General features: G+C 46.0%; 1 protein-coding gene across 1 annotated transcript in view; it reads left to right on the top strand.

Moving 5' to 3' along the window:
• Positions 1-22,651, top strand: part of LOC132404505 (sodium channel protein type 4 subunit alpha A-like) — a 161,428-nt gene that overhangs the window by 5,777 nt on the left and 133,000 nt on the right. The gene's annotated exons all lie outside the window — the stretch shown is intronic.

The following is a 22,651-nucleotide window of genomic DNA, read 5'->3' as shown; positions in this document are numbered from 1 at the left end:
TTCAGTGACTTAGTCTCCACAGCTCTCTTAGGTATGAAATTCCAAGAATTCTCCAGTCTCTGAATGAAGGACAGCATTGTGTTGTGCTGTCCTATATTCTATAAAAAAAACATTTCTTCTTCCTAGTCCTGAATTGCCAGATGTGAATTTTAAGACCTCCACACTCCATTCACTCCCAATGCATTTTGTTGTATTCCCCAAGAATTCTGAACATCTCTATGAAATGACCTCTCATTCTTCTAAACTTCAGAGAGCATAACAATTGTCTGCTTCATCACTCAATATTTCACATTCAGCGATCCTAAAAATCATTCTGGTGAACCTCTATTGCACGCCCTTCCGAGCAAGTATATCCCATCTTGGGTATGGAGATCAGACCTGTACATTGCAATGCTGATGCAGGGCCATTGATATTAGGATCAAAACTCCTTTATTATTCTTGTTCTTGGCTCTTCTTCAAATCAAGGCCAACATATCATTTGCCTTCCAATTCCTTGCCAAACCTGTATATTAAATTTCAGAGATTCATACTTAAGGACAGCTAAGCCCTTCTAAACCCCACTGTTTAATTTTAACCTTGACACAAGGTAAGGATGCTTTTAGCACTTTCTGATGAGTAGTTATCCTCAACTCTACAGGTGGTAGATTGCCTTACAGCCCAATGTCAGTGAAGTTAGTCTCGCAGAAACGGTAAATGCTAAACCATGTTATAGAGTCATCGAGTTATACAGCACAGAAACAGAGTCTTCAGCCCAGCTAGTCCATGCTGACCATCTAAGTCTGATTCATATCTCTCTGTACCATTTCTATCCATTTACCTATTAAACGCTGTTATTATTCCTGTCTCAAACACTTCCTCTGGCAGCTCATTCTACATACATCGCACCTTCTAAGTGAGAAAGTTGTCCTTCAGTTTCCTATTACACTGGATCTCTCTCCCTCACCTTAAACCTATGCCCTCTAGTTCTTGATTCCTCAAACCTGGGAAAAAGATTGCGTGCATTCACTCTGTCTGTGCCCTTTGAGATTTTATACTCCTCTATAAAATCACCCCTCAGCATCCCATGCTACCCTACCAACCTCTCCCTGTAACCCAGTCCCTTGGGTTTTAGCATCATTGTCATAAGTTGTCTTTCTGCTTATTGATTTTTCAACTGAATTGGAATTTCCAAGTGTGGCCTTGTGAACAACTGCAGTGCACCACTTCAATACCCCACACAATCGTTGCACCACTTCAATACCCCACACAATCATTGCACCACTTCAATACCCCACACTTAATCGTTGCACCACTTCAATACCTCACACTTAGTCGTCGCACCACTTCAATACCTCACACTTAATCGTCGCACCACTTCAATACCTCACACTTAATAGTCGCACCACTTCAATACCCCACACTTAATCGTCGCACCACTTCAATACCTCACACTTAATCGTCGCACCACTTCAATACCCCACACTTAATCGTCGCACCACTTCAATACCTCACACTTAATCGTCGCACCACTTCAATACCCCACACTTAATCGTCGCACCACTTCAATACCTCACACTTAATCGTCGCACCACTTCAATACCCCACACTTAATCATCGCACCACTTCAATACCCCACACTTAATAGTCGCACCACTTCAATACCCCACACTTGATCGTTGCACCACTTCAATACCTCACACTTAATCGTTGCACCACTTCAATACCCCACACTTAATAGTCGCACCACTTCAATACCTCACACTTGATCGTCGCACCACTTCAATACCTCACACTTAATCGTTGCACCACTTCAATACCCCACACTTAATCGTTGCACCACTTCAATACCTCACACAATCATTGCACCACTTCAATACCCCACACTTGATCGTCGCACCACTTCAATACCCCACACTTAATCGTTGCACCACTTCAATACCCCACACTTAATCGTTGCACCACTTCAATACCTCACACTTAATCGTTGCACCACTTCAATACCTCACACTTAATCGTCGCACCACTTCAATACCTCACACTTAGTCGTCGCACCACTTCAATACCCCACACTTAATCGTTGCACCACTTCAATACCTCACACTTAATCGTCGCACCACTTCAATACCTCACACTTAATCGTCGCACCACTTCAATACCTCACACTTAATCGTCGCACCACTTCAATACCTCACACTTAATCGTTGCACCACTTCAATACCTCACACTTAATCATCGCACCACTTCAATACCCCACACTTAATCGTCGCACCACTTCAATACCCCACACTTAATCGTTGCACCACTTCAATACCTCACACTTAATCATCGCACCACTTCAATACCCCACACTTAATCATCGCACCACTTCAATACCCCACACTTAATAGTCGCACCACTTCAATACCCCACACTTGATCGTTGCACCACTTCAATACCTCACACTTAATCGTCGCACCACTTCAATAGCCCACACTTGATCGTTGAACCACTTCAATACCCCACACAATCATTGCACCACTTCAATACCCCACACTTGATCGTCGCACCACTTCAATACCCCACACTTAATCATCGCACCACATCAATACCTCACACTTAATCGTCGCACCACTTCAATACCTCACACTTAATCGTCGCACCACTTCAATACCCCACACTTAATCGTCGCACCACTTCAATACCCCACACTTAGTCGTTGCACCACTTCAATACCCCACACTTAGTCGTCGCACCACTTCAATACCCCACACTTAGTCGTTGCACCACTTCAATACCCCACACTTAATCGTCGCACCACTTCAATACCCCACACTTAGTCGTTGCACCACTTCAATACCCCACACTTAGTCGTTGCACCACTTCAATACCCCACACTTAATCGTCGCACCACTTCAATACCCCACACTTAATCGTCGCACCACTTCAATACCCCACACTTAATCGTCGCACCACTTCAATACCCCACACTTAATCGTCGCACCACTTCAATACCTCACACTTAATCGTCGCACCACTTCAATACCCCACACTTAATCATCGCACCACTTCAATACCCCACACTTAATAGTCGCACCACTTCAATACCCCACACTTGATCGTTGCACCACTTCAATACCTCACACTTAATCATCGCACCACTTCAATACCCCACACTTAATAGTCGCACCACTTCAATACCCCACACTTGATCGTTGAACCACTTCAATACCCCACACAATCATTGCACCACTTCAATACCCCACACTTAATCGTTGCACCACTTCAATACCCCACACTTAATCGGCGCACCACTTCAATACCTCACACTTAATCGTCGCACCACTTCAATACCCCACACAATCATTGCACCACTTCAATACCCCACACTTAATCGTTGCACCACTTCAATACCCCACACAATCATTGCACCACTTCAATACCTCACACTTAATCGTCGCACCACTTCAATACCTCACACTTAGTCGTCGCACCACTTCAATACCCCACACTTAATCGTTGCACCACTTCAATACCCCACACTTAATCGTTGCACCACTTCAATACCCCACACTTAATCGGCGCACCACTTCAATACCTCACACTTAATCGTTGCACCACTTCGATACCTCACACTTAATCGTTGCACCACTTCAATACCCCACACTTAATCATCGCACCACTTTAATACCCCACACTTAATCGTCGCACCACTTCAATACCCCACACTTAATCATCGCACCACTTCAATACCTCACACTTAATCGTTGCACCACTTCAATACCCCACACTTAATTGTCGCACCACTTCAATACCCCACACTTAATCATCGCACCACTTCAATACCCCACACTTAATCGTCGCACAACTTCAATACCCCACACTTAATTGTCGCACCACTTTAATACCCAACACTTAATCGTCGCACCACTTCAATACCCCACACTTAGTCGTCGCACCACTTCAATACCCCACACTTAGTCGTCGCACCACTTCAATACCCCACACAATCATTGCACCACTTCAATACCCCACACTTAATCGTTGCACCACTTCAATACCCCACACAATCATTGCACCACTTCAATACCTCACACTTAATCGTCGCACCACTTCAATACCTCACACTTAGTCGTCGCACCACTTCAATACCCCACACTTAATCGTTGCACCACTTCAATACCCCACACTTAATCGGCGCACCACTTCAATACCTCACACTTAATCGTCGCACCACTTCAATACCCCACACAATCATTGCACCACTTCAATACCCCACACTTAATCGTTGCACCACTTCAATACCCCACACAATCATTGCACCACTTCAATACCTCACACTTAATCGTTGCACCACTTCAATGCCCCACACTTGATCGTCGCACCACTTCAATACCCCACACTTGATCGTCGCACCACTTCAATACCCCACACTTAATCGTCGCACCACTTCAATACCTCACACTTAATCGTCGCACCACTTCAATACCCTACACTTAATCGTTGCACCACTTCAATGCCCCACACTTGATCGTCGCACCACTTCAATACCCCACACTTAATCGTCGCACCACTTCAATACCCCATACTTAATTGTCGCACCACTTCAATACCCCACACTTAATCGTTGCACCACTTCAATACCCCACACTTAATCGTCGCACCACTTCAATACCCCACACTTAATCATCGCACCACTTCAATACCTCACACTTAATCGTCGCACCACTTCAATACCCCACACTTAATCGTTGCACCACTTCAATACCCCACACTTAATCGTCGCACCACTTCAATACCCCACACTTAATCGTCGCACCACTTCAATACCCCACACTTAATCATCGCACCACTTCAATACCCCACACTTAATCGTCGCACCACTTCAATACCCCACACTTAATCGTTGCACCACTTCAATACCCCACACTTAATCGTTGCACCACTTCAATACCTCACACTTAATCGTCGCACCACTTCAATACCCCACACTTAATCGTCGCACCACTTCAATACCTCACACTTAATCGTCGCACCACTTCAATACCCCACACTTAATCATCGCACCACTTCAATACCCCACACTTAATAGTCGCACCACTTCAATACCCCACACTTGATCGTTGCACCACTTCAATACCTCACACTTAATCGTCGCACCACTTCAATAGCCCACACTTGATCGTTGAACCACTTCAATACCCCACACAATCATTGCACCACTTCAATACCCCACACTTGATCGTCGCACCACTTCAATACCCCACACTTAATCATCGCACCACATCAATACCTCACACTTAATCGTCGCACCACTTCAATACCCCACACTTAATCGTTGCACCACTTCAATACCTCACACTTAATCGTCGCACCACTTCAATACCCTACACTTAATCGTCGCACCACTTCAATACCCCACACTTAGTCGTCGCACCACTTCAATACCCCACACTTAGTCGTTGCACCACTTCAATACCCCACACTTAATCGTCGCACCACTTCAATACCTCACACTTAATCGTTGCACCACTTCAATACCCCACACTTAATCGTTGCACCACTTCAATACCCCACACTTAATCGTCGCATAACTTCAATACCTCACACTTAGTCGTCGCACCACTTCAATACCCCACACTTAATCGTCGCACCACTTCAATACCCCACACTTAATCGTTGCACCACTTCAATACCTCACACTTAATCGTCGCACCACTTCAATACCTCACACTTAATCGTTGCACCACTTCAATACCCCACACTTAATTGTCGCACCACTTCAATACCCCACACTTAATCGTTGCACCACTTCAATACCTCACACTTAATCGTCGCACCACTTCAATACCCCACACTTAATCGTTGCACCACTTCAATACCCCACACTTAATCGTCGCACCACTTCAATACCTCACACTTAATCGTCGCACCACTTCAATACCTCACACTTAATCGTCGCACCACTTCAATACCTCACACTTGATCGTCACACCACTTCAATACCCCACACCTGATCGTTGAACCACTTCAATACCCCACACAATCATTGCACCACTTCAATACCCCACACTTGATCGTCGCACCACTTCAATACCCCACACTTAATCGTCGCACCACTTCAATACCTCACACTTAATCGTTGCACCACTTCAATACCCCACACTTAATCGTCGCACCACTTCAATACCTCACACTTAATCGTTGCACCACTTCAATACCCCACACTTAATCGTCGCACCACTTCAATACCCCACACTTAATCGTCGCACCACTTCAATACCCCACACTTGATCGTCGCACCACTTCAATACCCCACACTTAATCGTCGCACCACTTCAATACCCCACACTTAATCGTCGCACCACTTCAATACCCCACACTTAATCGTCGCACCACTTCAATACCCCACACTTGATCGTCGCACCACTTCAATACCCCACACTTAATCGTCGCACCACTTCAATACCCCACACTTAATCGTCGCACCACTTCAATACCCCACACTTAATCGTCGCACCACTTCAATACCCCACACTTAATCGTCGCACCACTTCAATACCCCACACTTAATCATCGCACCACTTTAATACCCCACACTTAATCGTTGCACCACTTCAATACCCCACACTTAATTGTCGCACCACTTCAATACCCCACACTTAATCGTCGCACCACTTCAATACCCCACACTTAATCGTCGCACAACTTCAATACCCCACACTTAATTGTCGCACCACTTTGATACCTCACACTTAATCGTTGCACCACTTCAATACCCCACACTTAATCATCGCACCACTTTAATACCCCACACTTAATCGTCGCACCACTTCAATACCCCACACTTAGTCGTCGCACCACTTCAATACCCCACATAATCATTGCACCACTTCAATACCCCACACTTAATCGTTGCACCACTTCAATACCCCACACAATCATTGCACCACTTCAATACCCCACACTTAATCGTTGCACCACTTCAATACCTCACACTTAATCGTCGCACCACTTCAATACCTCACACTTAATCGTCGCACCACTTCAATACCTCACACAATCATTGCACCACTTCAATACCCCACACTTAATCGTTGCACCACTTCAATATCTCACACTTAATCGTCGCACCACTTCAATACCCCACACTTAATCGTTGCACCACTTCAATACCCCACACTTAATCGGCGCACCACTTCAATACCTCACACTTAATCGTCGCACCACTTCAATACCCCACACAATCATTGCACCACTTCAATACCCCACACTTAATCGTTGCACCACTTCAATACCCCACACAATCATTGCACCACTTCAATACCTCACACTTAATCGTCGCACCACTTCAATACCTCACACTTAGTCGTCGCACCACTTCAATACCCCACACAATCATTGCACCACTTCAATACCCCACACTTAATCGTTGCACCACTTCAATATCTCACACTTAATCGTCGCACCACTTCAATACCCCACACTTAATCGTTGCACCACTTCAATACCCCACACTTAATCGGCGCACCACTTCAATACCTCACACTTAATCGTTGCACCACTTCGATACCTCACACTTAATCGTTGCACCACTTCAATACCCCACACTTAATCATCGCACCACTTTAATACCCCACACTTAATCGTCGCACCACTTCAATACCCCACACTTAATCATCGCACCACTTCAATACCTCACACTTAATCGTTGCACCACTTCAATACCCCACACTTAATCATCGCACCACTTCAATACCCCACACTTAGTCGTCGCACCACTTCAATACCCCACACTTAGTCGTCGCACCACTTCAATACCCCACACAATCATTGCACCACTTCAATACCCCACACTTAATCGTTGCACCACTTCAATACCCCACACAATCATTGCACCACTTCAATACCTCACACTTAATCGTCGCACCACTTCAATACCTCACACTTAGTCGTCGCACCACTTCAATACCCCACACAATCATTGCACCACTTCAATACCCCACACTTAATCGTTGCACCACTTCAATATCTCACACTTAATCGTCGCACCACTTCAATACCCCACACTTAATCGTTGCACCACTTCAATACCCCACACTTAATCGGCGCACCACTTCAATACCTCACACTTAATCGTCGCACCACTTCAATACCCCATACTTAATTGTCGCACCACTTCAATACCCCACACTTAGTCGTCGCACCACTTCAATACCCCACACTTAGTCGTCGCACCACTTCAATACCCCACACAATCATTGCACCACTTCAATACCTCACACTTAATCGTCGCACCACTTCAATACCTCACACTTAGTCGTCGCACCACTTCAATACCCCACACAATCATTGCACCACTTCAATACCCCACACTTAATCGTTGCACCACTTCAATACCCCACACTTAATCGTTGCACCACTTCAATACCCCACACTTAATCGGCGCACCACTTCAATACCTCACACTTAATCGTCGCACCACTTCAATACCCCATACTTAATTGTCGCACCACTTCAATACCCCACACTTAATCGTCGCACCACTTCAATACCCCACACTTAATCATCGCACCACTTCAATACCTCACACTTAATCGTCGCACCACTTCAATACCCCACACTTAATCATCGCACCACTTCAATACCTCACACTTAATCGTCGCACCACTTCAATACCCCACACTTAATCATCGCACCACTTCAATACCCCACACTTAATCGTTGCACCACTTCAATACCCCACACTTAATCGTTGCACCACTTCAATACCTCACACTTCATCGTTGCACCACTTCAATACCTCACACTTAATCGGCGCACCACTTCAATACCTCACACTTAATCGTCGCACCACTTCAATACCCCACACTTGATCGTCACACCACTTCAATACCCCACACTTAATCGGCGCACCACTTCAATACCCCACACTTAATCGTCGCACCACTTCAATACCTCACACTTAGTCGTCGCACCACTTCAATACCCCACACAATCATTGCACCACTTCAATACCCCACACTTAATCGTTGCACCACTTCAATATCTCACACTTAATCGTCGCACCACTTCAATACCCCACACTTAATCGTTGCACCACTTCAATACCCCACACTTAATCGGCGCACCACTTCAATACCCCACACTTAATCGGCGCACCACTTCAATACCCCACACTTAATCGTCGCACCACTTCAATACCTCACACTTAATCGTCGCACCACTTCAATACCTCACACTTAATCGTCGCACCACTTCAATACCCCACACTTAGTCGTCGCACCACTTCAATACCTCACACTTAATCGTCGCACCACTTCAATACCTCACACTTAATCGTCGCACCACTTCAATACCTCACACTTAATCGTCGCACCACTTCAATACCTCACACTTAATCGTCGCACCACTTCAATACCCCACACTTGATTGTCGCACCACTTCAATACCCCACACTTAATCATTGCACCACTTCAATGCCCCACACTTAATCATCGCACCACTTCAATACCCCACACTTAATCATCGCACCACTTCAATACCTCACACTTAATCGTCGCACCACTTCAATACCTCACACTTAATCGTCGCACCACTTCAATACCCAAACTTAATCGCTGCACCACTTCAATACCCCACACTTAGTCGTTGCACCACTTCAATACCTCACACTTAATCGTCGCACCACTTCAATACCTCACACTTAATCGTTGCACCACTTCAATACCCCACACTTAATCGTCGCACCACTTCAATACCTCACACTTGATCGTTGCACCACTTCAATACCTCACACTTAGTCGTCGCACCATTGCAATACCCCACACTTGATCGTCGCACCACTTCAATACCCCACACTTAATCGTCGCACCATTTCAATACCCCACACTTAGTCGTCGCACCACTTCAATACCTCACACTTAATCGTCGCACCACTTCAATACCCCACACTTAGTCGTCGCACCACTTCAATACCTCACACTTAATCGTCGCACCACTTCAATACCCCACACTTGATCGTCGCACCACTTCAATACCCCACACTTAATCGGCGCACCACTTCAATACCCCACACTTAATCGTTGCACCACTTCAATACCCCACACTTAATCGTCGCACCACTTCAATACCTCACACTTAATCGTTGCACCACTTCAATACCCCACACTTAATCGTCGCACCACTTCAATACCCCACACTTAATCGTTGCACCACTTCAATACCTCACACTTAATCGTCGCACCACTTCAATACCCCACACTTAATCGTCGCACCACTTCAATACCTCACACTTAATCGTTGCACCACTTCAATACCCCACACTTAATCGTTGCACCACTTCAATACCCCACACTTAATCGTCGCACCACTTCAATACCTCACACTTAGTCGTCGCACCATTGCAATACCCCACACTTGATCGTCGCACCACTTCAATACCCCACACTTAATCGTCGCACCATTTCAATACCTCACACTTAATCATCGCACCACTTCAATACCCCACACTTAATCATTGCACCACTTCAATACCCCTCACTTGATTGTCGCACCACTTCAATACCCCACACTTAATCATTGCACCACTTCAATGCCCCACACTTAATCATCGCACCACTTCAATACCCCACACTTAATCATCGCACCACTTCAATACCTCACACTTAATCGTCGCACCACTTCAATACCCCACACTTAGTCGTTGCACCACTTCAATACCTCACACTTAATCGTCGCACCACTTCAATACCCCACACTTAATCGTCGCACCACTTCAATACCTCACACTTAATCGTCGCACCACTTCAATACCCCACACTTAGTCGTCGCACCACTTCAATACCTCACACTTAATCGTCGCACCACTTCAATACCCCACACTTGATCGTCGCACCACTTCAATACCCCACACTTAATCGTCGCACCACTTCAATACCTCACACTTAATCGTCGCACCACTTCAATACCCCACACTTAATCGTCGCACCACTTCAATACCCCACACTTAATCGTTGCACCACTTCAATACCCCACACTTAATCGTCGCACCACTTCAATACCTCACACTTAATCGTTGCACCACTTCAATACCCCACACTTAATCGTCGCACCACTTCAATACCCCACACTTGATCGTTGCACCACTTCAATACCCCACACTTAATCGGCGCACCACTTCAATACCCCACACTTAATCGTTGCACCACTTCAATACCCCACACTTAATCGTCGCACCACTTCAATACCTCACACTTAATCGTTGCACCACTTCAATACCCCACACTTGATCGTCGCACCACTTCAATACCCCACACTTAATCGTCGCACCATTTCAATACCTCACACTTAATCATCGCACCACTTCAATACCCCACACTTAATCATTGCACCACTTCAATACCCCACACTTGATTGTCGCACCACTTCAATACCCCACACTTAATCATTGCACCACTTCAATGCCCCACACTTAATCATCGCACCACTTCAATACCCCACACTTAATCGTCGCACCACTTCAATACCCCACACTTAATCGTTGCACCACTTCAATACCCCACACTTAATCGTCGCACCACTTCAATACCTCACACTTAATCGTTGCACCACTTCAATACCCCACACTTAATCGTCGCACCACTTCAATACCCCACACTTGATCGTTGCACCACTTCAATACCCCACACTTAATCGGCGCACCACTTCAATACCCCACACTTAATCGTTGCACCACTTCAATACCCCACACTTAATCGTCGCACCACTTCAATACCTCACACTTAATCGTTGCACCACTTCAATACCCCACACTTGATCGTCGCACCACTTCAATACCCCACACTTAATCGTCGCACCATTTCAATACCTCACACTTAATCATCGCACCACTTCAATACCCCACACTTAATCATTGCACCACTTCAATACCCCACACTTGATTGTCGCACCACTTCAATACCCCACACTTAATCATTGCACCACTTCAATGCCCCACACTTAATCATCGCACCACTTCAATACCCCACACTTAATCATCGCACCACTTTAATACCCCACACTTAATCGTCGCACCACTTCAATACCCCACACTTAATCATCGCACCACTTCAATACCTCACACTTAATCGTTGCACCACTTCAATACCCCACACTTAATCATCGCACCACTTTAATACCCCACACTTAATCGTCGCACCACTTCAATACCCCACACTTAATCATCGCACCACTTCAATACCTCACACTTAATCGTTGCACCACTTCAATACCCCACACTTAATCATCGCACCACTTCAATACCCCACACTTAGTCGTCGCACCACTTCAATACCCCACACTTAGTCGTCGCACCACTTCAATACCCCACACAATCATTGCACCACTTCAATACCCCACACTTAATCGTTGCACCACTTCAATACCCCACACAATCATTGCACCACTTCTATACCTCACACTTAATCGTCGCACCACTTCAATACCTCACACTTAGTCGTCGCACCACTTCAATACCCCACACAATCATTGCACCACTTCAATACCCCACACTTAATCGTTGCACCACTTCAATATCTCACACTTAATCGTCGCACCACTTCAATACCCCACACTTAATCGTTGCACCACTTCAATACCCCACACTTAATCGGCGCACCACTTCAATACCTCACACTTAATCGTCGCACCACTTCAATACCCCATACTTAATTGTCGCACCACTTCAATACCCCACACTTAGTCGTCGCACCACTTCAATACCCCACACTTAGTCGTCGCACCACTTCAATACCCCACACAATCATTGCACCACTTCAATACCTCACACTTAATCGTCGCACCACTTCAATACCTCACACTTAGTCGTCGCACCACTTCAATACCCCACACAATCATTGCACCACTTCAATACCCCACACTTAATCGTTGCACCACTTCAATACCCCACACTTAATCGTTGCACCACTTCAATACCCCACACTTAATCGGCGCACCACTTCAATACCTCACACTTAATCGTCGCACCACTTCAATACCCCATACTTAATTGTCGCACCACTTCAATACCCCACACTTAATCGTCGCACCACTTCAATACCCCACACTTAATCATCGCACCACTTCAATACCTCACACTTAATCGTCGCACCACTTCAATACCCCACACTTAATCATCGCACCACTTCAATACCTCACACTTAATCGTCGCACCACTTCAATACCCCACACTTAATCATCGCACCACTTCAATACCCCACACTTAATCGTTGCACCACTTCAATACCCCACACTTAATCGTTGCACCACTTCAATACCTCACACTTAATCGTTGCACCACTTCAATACCTCACACTTAATCGGCGCACCACTTCAATACCTCACACTTAATCGTCGCACCACTTCAATACCCCACACTTGATCGTCACACCACTTCAATACCCCACACTTAATCGGCGCACCACTTCAATACCCCACACTTAATCGTCGCACCACTTCAATACCTCACACTTAGTCGTCGCACCACTTCAATACCCCACACAATCATTGCACCACTTCAATACCCCACACTTAATCGTTGCACCACTTCAATATCTCACACTTAATCGTCGCACCACTTCAATACCCCACACTTAATCGTTGCACCACTTCAATACCCCACACTTAATCGGCGCACCACTTCAATACCCCACACTTAATCGGCGCACCACTTCAATACCCCACACTTAATCGTCGCACCACTTCAATACCTCACACTTAATCGTCGCACCACTTCAATACCTCACACTTAATCGTCGCACCACTTCAATACCCCACACTTAGTCGTCGCACCACTTCAATACCTCACACTTAATCGTCGCACCACTTCAATACCTCACACTTAATCGTCGCACCACTTCAATACCTCACACTTAATCGTCGCACCACTTCAATACCTCACACTTAATCGTCGCACCACTTCAATACCCCACACTTGATTGTCGCACCACTTCAATACCCCACACTTAATCATTGCACCACTTCAATGCCCCACACTTAATCATCGCACCACTTCAATACCCCACACTTAATCATCGCACCACTTCAATACCTCACACTTAATCGTCGCACCACTTCAATACCTCACACTTAATCGTCGCACCACTTCAATACCCAAACTTAATCGCTGCACCACTTCAATACCCCACACTTAGTCGTTGCACCACTTCAATACCTCACACTTAATCGTCGCACCACTTCAATACCTCACACTTAATCGTTGCACCACTTCAATACCCCACACTTAATCGTCGCACCACTTCAATACCTCACACTTGATCGTTGCACCACTTCAATACCTCACACTTAGTCGTCGCACCATTGCAATACCCCACACTTGATCGTCGCACCACTTCAATACCCCACACTTAATCGTCGCACCATTTCAATACCCCACACTTAGTCGTCGCACCACTTCAATACCTCACACTTAATCGTCGCACCACTTCAATACCCCACACTTAGTCGTCGCACCACTTCAATACCTCACACTTAATCGTCGCACCACTTCAATACCCCACACTTGATCGTCGCACCACTTCAATACCCCACACTTAATCGGCGCACCACTTCAATACCCCACACTTAATCGTTGCACCACTTCAATACCCCACACTTAATCGTCGCACCACTTCAATACCTCACACTTAATCGTTGCACCACTTCAATACCCCACACTTAATCGTCGCACCACTTCAATACCCCACACTTAATCGTTGCACCACTTCAATACCTCACACTTAATCGTCGCACCACTTCAATACCCCACACTTAATCGTCGCACCACTTCAATACCTCACACTTAATCGTTGCACCACTTCAATACCCCACACTTAATCGTTGCACCACTTCAATACCCCACACTTAATCGTCGCACCACTTCAATACCTCACACTTAGTCGTCGCACCATTGCAATACCCCACACTTGATCGTCGCACCACTTCAATACCCCACACTTAATCGTCGCACCATTTCAATACCTCACACTTAATCATCGCACCACTTCAATACCCCACACTTAATCATTGCACCACTTCAATACCCCTCACTTGATTGTCGCACCACTTCAATACCCCACACTTAATCATTGCACCACTTCAATGCCCCACACTTAATCATCGCACCACTTCAATACCCCACACTTAATCATCGCACCACTTCAATACCTCACACTTAATCGTCGCACCACTTCAATACCCCACACTTAGTCGTTGCACCACTTCAATACCTCACACTTAATCGTCGCACCACTTCAATACCCCACACTTAATCGTCGCACCACTTCAATACCTCACACTTAATCGTCGCACCACTTCAATACCCCACACTTAGTCGTCGCACCACTTCAATACCTCACACTTAATCGTCGCACCACTTCAATACCCCACACTTGATCGTCGCACCACTTCAATACCCCACACTTAATCGTCGCACCACTTCAATACCTCACACTTAATCGTCGCACCACTTCAATACCCCACACTTAATCGTCGCACCACTTCAATACCCCACACTTAATCGTTGCACCACTTCAATACCCCACACTTAATCGTCGCACCACTTCAATACCTCACACTTAATCGTTGCACCACTTCAATACCCCACACTTAATCGTCGCACCACTTCAATACCCCACACTTGATCGTTGCACCACTTCAATACCCCACACTTAATCGGCGCACCACTTCAATACCCCACACTTAATCGTTGCACCACTTCAATACCCCACACTTAATCGTCGCACCACTTCAATACCTCACACTTAATCGTTGCACCACTTCAATACCCCACACTTGATCGTCGCACCACTTCAATACCCCACACTTAATCGTCGCACCATTTCAATACCTCACACTTAATCATCGCACCACTTCAATACCCCACACTTAATCATTGCACCACTTCAATACCCCACACTTGATTGTCGCACCACTTCAATACCCCACACTTAATCATTGCACCACTTCAATGCCCCACACTTAATCATCGCACCACTTCAATACCCCACACTTAATCGTCGCACCACTTCAATACCCCACACTTAATCGTTGCACCACTTCAATACCCCACACTTAATCGTCGCACCACTTCAATACCTCACACTTAATCGTTGCACCACTTCAATACCCCACACTTAATCGTCGCACCACTTCAATACCCCACACTTGATCGTTGCACCACTTCAATACCCCACACTTAATCGGCGCACCACTTCAATACCCCACACTTAATCGTTGCACCACTTCAATACCCCACACTTAATCGTCGCACCACTTCAATACCTCACACTTAATCGTTGCACCACTTCAATACCCCACACTTGATCGTCGCACCACTTCAATACCCCACACTTAATCGTCGCACCATTTCAATACCTCACACTTAATCATCGCACCACTTCAATACCCCACACTTAATCATTGCACCACTTCAATACCCCACACTTGATTGTCGCACCACTTCAATACCCCACACTTAATCATTGCACCACTTCAATGCCCCACACTTAATCATCGCACCACTTCAATACCCCACACTTAATCGTCGCACCACTTCAATACCTCACACTTAATCGTCGCACCACTTCAATACCCCACACTTAGTCGTTGCACCACTTCAATACCTCACACTTAATCGTCGCACCACTTCAATACCCCACACTTAATCGTTGCACCACTTCAATACCCCACACTTAATCATCGCACCACTTCAATACCTCACACTTGATCGTTGCACCACTTCAATACCTCACACTTAGTCGTCGCACCATTGCAATACCCCACACTTGATCGTCGCACCACTTCAATACCTCACACTTAGTCGTTGCACCACTTCAATACCCCACACTTAATCGTTGCACCACTTATATACCTCACACTTAATCGTTGCACCATTTCAATACCCCACACTTAATCGTCGCAGCATTTCAATACCCCACACTTAATCGTCGCACCACTTCAATACCCCACACTTAGTCGTCGCACCACTTCAATACCTCACACTTAATCGTCGCACCACTTCAATACCCCACACTTAGTCGTCGCACCACTTCAATACCTCACACTTAATCGTCGCACCACTTCAATACCCCACACTTAATCGTCGCACCACTTCAATACCTCACACTTAATCGTTGCACCACTTCAATACCCCACACTTAATCGTCGCACCACTTCAATACCTCACACTTGATCGTTGCACCACTTCAATACCTCACACTTAATCGTCGCACCATTTCAATACCTCACACTTAATCGTTGCACCACTTCAATACCTCACACTTAATCATCGCACCACTTCAATACCCCACACTTAATCATTGCACCACTTCAATACCCCACACTTGATTGTCGCACCACTTCAATACCCCACACTTAATCATTGCACCACTTCAATGCCCCACACTTAATCATCGCACCACTTCAATACCCCACACTTGATCGTCGCACCACTTCAATACCCCACACTTAATCGTCGCACCATTTCAATACCTCACACTTAATCATCGCACCACTTCAATACCCCACACTTAATCATTGCACCACTTCAATACCCCACACTTGATTGTCGCACCACTTCAATACCCCACACTTAATCATTGCACCACTTCAATGCCCCACACTTAATCATCGCACCACTTCAATACCCCACACTTAATCGTCGCACCACTTCAATACCTCACACTTAATCGTCGCACCACTTCAATACCCCACACTTAGTCGTTGCACCACTTCAATACCTCACACTTAATCGTCGCACCACTTCAATACCCCACACTTAATCGTTGCACCACTTCAATACCCCACACTTAATCATCGCACCACTTCAATACCTCACACTTGATCGTTGCACCACTTCAATACCTCACACTTAGTCGTCGCACCATTGCAATACCCCACACTTGATCGTCGCACCACTTCAATACCCCACACTTAATCGTCGCACCATTTCAATACCTCACACTTAATCGTCGCACCACTTCAATACCCCACACTTAGTCGTCGCACCACTTCAATACCTCACACTTAATCGTCGCACCACTTCAATACCCCACACTTAATCGTCGCACCACTTCAATACCTCACACTTAATCGTCGCACCACTTCAATACCCCACACTTAGTCGTCGCACCACTTCAATACCTCACACTTAATCGTCGCACCACTTCAATACCCCACACTTGATCGTCGCACCACTTCAATATCCCACACTTAATCGGCGCACCACTTCAATACCCCACACTTAATCGTTGCACCACTTCAATACCCCACACTTAATCGTCGCACCACTTCAATACCTCACACTTAATCGTTGAACCACTTCAATACCCCACACTTAATCGTCGCACCACTTCAATACCTCACACTTGATCGTTGCTCCACTTCAATACCTCACACTTAGTCGTCGCACCATTGCAATACCCCACACTTGATCGTCGCACCACTTCAATACCCCACACTTAATCGTCGCACCATTTCAATACCCCACACTTAATCGTCGCACCACTTCAATACCTCACACTTGATCGTTGCACCACTTCAATACCTCACACTTAGTCGTCGCACCACTTCAATACCTCACACTTAATCGTCGCACCACTTCAATACCCCACACTTGATCGTCGCACCACTTCAATACCCCACACTTAATCGGCGCACCACTTCAATACCCCACACTTAATCGTTGCACCACTTCAATACCCCACACTTAATCGTCGCACCACTTCAATACCTCACACTTAATCGTTGCACCACTTCAATACCCCACACTTAATCGTCGCACCACTTCAATACCTCACACTTGATCGTCGCACCACTTCAATACCTCACACTTAGTCGTCGCACCATTGCAATACCCCACACTTGATCGTCGCACCACTTCAATACCCCACACTTAATCGTCGCACCACTTCAATACCTCACACTTAATCGTCGCACCACTTCAATACCCCACACTTAATCGTCGCACCACTTCAATACCCCACACTTAATCGTCGCACCACTTCAATACCCCACACTTAATCGTTGCACCACTTATATACCCCACACTTAATCGTCGCACCACTTCAATACCCCACACTTGATCGTCGCACCACTTCAATACCCCACACTTAATCGTCGCACCATTTCAATACCCCACACTTAATCGTCGCAGCATTTCAATACCCCACACTTAATCGTCGCACCACTTCAATACCTCACACTTATTCGTTGCACCACTTCAATACCCCACACTTAATCGTTGCACCACTTCAATACCTCACACTTAGTCGTTGCACCACTTCAATACCCCACACTTAATCGTTGCACCACTTATATACCTCACACTTAATCGTTGCACCATTTCAATACCCCACACTTAATCGTCGCAGCATTTCAATACCCCACACTTAATCGTCGCACCACTTCAATACCCCACACTTAGTCGTCGCACCACTTCAATACCTCACACTTAATCGTCGCACCACTTCAATACCCCACACTTAGTCGTCGCACCACTTCAATACCTCACACTTAATCGTCGCACCACTTCAATACCCCACACTTAATCGTCGCACCACTTCAATACCTCACACTTAATCGTTGCACCACTTCAATACCCCACACTTAATCGTCGCACCACTTCAATACCTCACACTTGATCGTTGCACCACTTCAATACCTCACACTTAATCGTCGCACCATTTCAATACCTCACACTTAATCGTTGCACCACTTCAATACCCCACACTTAGTCGTCGCACCACTTCAATACCTCACACTTAATCGTCGCACCACTTCAATACCCCACACTTAATCGTCGCACCACTTCAATACCTCACACTTAATCGTCGCACCACTTCAATACCCCACACTTAGTCGTCGCACCACTTCAATACCTCACACTTAATCGTCGCACCACTTCAATACCCCACACTTAGTCGTCGCACCACTTCAATACCCCACACAATCATTGCACCACTTCAATACCCCACACTTAATCGTTGCACCACTTCAATACCCCACACAATCATTGCACCACTTCAATACCTCACACTTAATCGTCGCACCACTTCAATACCTCACACTTAGTCGTCGCACCACTTCAATACCCCACACAATCATTGCACCACTTCAATACCCCACACTTAATCGTTGCACCACTTCAATATCTCACACTTAATCGTCGCACCACTTCAATACCCCACACTTAATCGTTGCAACACTTCAATACCCCACACTTAATCGGCGCACCACTTCAATACCTCACACTTAATCGTCGCACCACTTCAATACCCCACACTTGATCGTCGCACCACTTCAATACCCCACACTTAGTCGTCGCACCACTTCAATACCCCACACTTAATCGTCGCACCACTTCAATACCCCACACTTAGTCGTCGCACCACTTCAATACCTCACACTTAATCGTCGCACCACTTCAATACCTCACACTTAATCGTCGCACCACTTCAATACCCCACACTTAGTCGTCGCACCACTTCAATACCTCACACTTAATCGTCGCACCACTTCAATACCCCACACTTAATCGTCGCACCACTTCAATACCCCACACTTAATCGTTGCACCACTTCAATACCCCACACTTAATCGTCGCACCACTTCAATACCTCACACTTAATCGTTGCACCACTTCAATACCCCACACTTAGTCGTCGCACCATTTCAATACCCCACACTTAATCGTCGCACCACTTCAATACCTCACACTTATTCGTTGCACCACTTATATACCTCACACTTAATCGTTGCACCACTTCAATACCCCACACTTAATCGTTGCACCACTTCAATACCCCACACTTAATCGTCGCACCACTTCAATACCTCACACTTAATCGTCGCACCACTTCAATACCCCACACTTAGTCGTCGCACCACTTCAATACCTCACACTTAATCGTCGCACCACTTCAATACCCCACACTTAATCGTCGCACCACTTCAATACCCCACACTTAATCGTTGCACCACTTCAATACCCCACACTTAATCGTCGCACCACTTCAATACCTCACACTTAATCGTTGCACCACTTCAATACCCCACACTTAATCGTCGCACCACTTCAATACCTCACACTTATTCGTTGCACCACTTATATACCTCACACTTAATCATTGCACCACTTCAATACCCCACACTTAATCGTCGCACCACTTCAATACCCCACACTTAATCGTTGCACCACTTCAATACCTCACACTTAATCGTTGCACCACTTCAATACCCCACACTTGATCATTGCACCACTTCAATACCTCACACTTAATCGTTGCACCACTTATATACCTCACACTTAATCGTTGCACCACTTCAATACCCCACACTTAATCGTTGCACCACTTATATACCCCACACTTAATCGTTGCACCACTTCAATACCCCACACTTAATCGTTGCACCACTTCAATACCCCACACTTAATCGTTGCACCACTTATATACCCCACACTTAATCGTCGCAGCATTTCAATACCCCACACAATCATTGCACCACTTCAATACCTCACACTTGATCATTGCACCACTTCAATACCTCACACTTAGTCGTCGCACCATTTCAATACCCCACACTTAATCGTCGCACCATTTAAATACCTCACACTTAATCATCGCACCACTTCAATACCCCACTTAATCATTGCACCACTTCAATACCCCACACTTGATCGTCGCACCACTTCAATACCCCACACTTAATCATTGCACCACTTCAATGCCCCACACTTAATCATCGCACCACTTCAATACCCCACACTTAATCATCGCACCACTTCAATACCCCACACTTAGTCGTCGCACCACTTCAATACCCCACACAATCATTGCACCACTTCAATACCCCACACTTAATCGTTGCACCACTTCAATACCACACACAATCATTGCACCACTTCAATACCTCACACTTAATCGTCGCACCACTTCAATACCTCACACTTAGTCGTCGCACCACTTCAATACCCCACACAATCATTGCACCACTTCAATACCCCACACTTAATCGTTGCACCACTTCAATATGTCACACTTAATCGTTGCACCACTTCAATACCCCACACTTAATCGGCGCACCACTTCAATACCTCACACTTAATCGTCGCACCACTTCAATACCCTACACTTAATCGTTGCACCACTTCAATACCCCACACTTAATCTTCGCACCACTTCAATACCTCACACTTAATCGTCGCACCACTTCAATACCCCACACTTAATCGTCGCACCACTTCAATACCCCACACTTAATCGTCGCACCACTTCAATACCTCACACTTAATCGTCGCACCACTTCAATACCCCACACTTAATCGTCGCACCACTTCAATACCCCACACTTAATCGTCGCACCACTTCAATACCCCACACTTAATCGTCGCACCACTTCAATACCCCACACTTAATCGTCGCACCACTTCAATACCTCACACTTAATCGTCGCACCACTTGAATACCCCACACTTAATCGTCGCACCACTTCAATACCCCACACTTAATCGTCGCACCACTTCAATACCTCACACTTAATCGTCGCACCACTTCAATACCCCACACTTGATCGTCGCACCACTTCAATACCTCACACTTAATCGTCGCACCACTTCAATACCCCACACTTAATCGTCGCACCACTTCAATACCCCAC

This window comes from Hypanus sabinus, chromosome 14, assembly GCF_030144855.1.
Source record: "Hypanus sabinus isolate sHypSab1 chromosome 14, sHypSab1.hap1, whole genome shotgun sequence".
Classification (NCBI taxonomy): Eukaryota; Metazoa; Chordata; class Chondrichthyes; order Myliobatiformes; family Dasyatidae; genus Hypanus; species Hypanus sabinus.
This window is presented reverse-complemented; position numbering and strand designations above follow the sequence as displayed.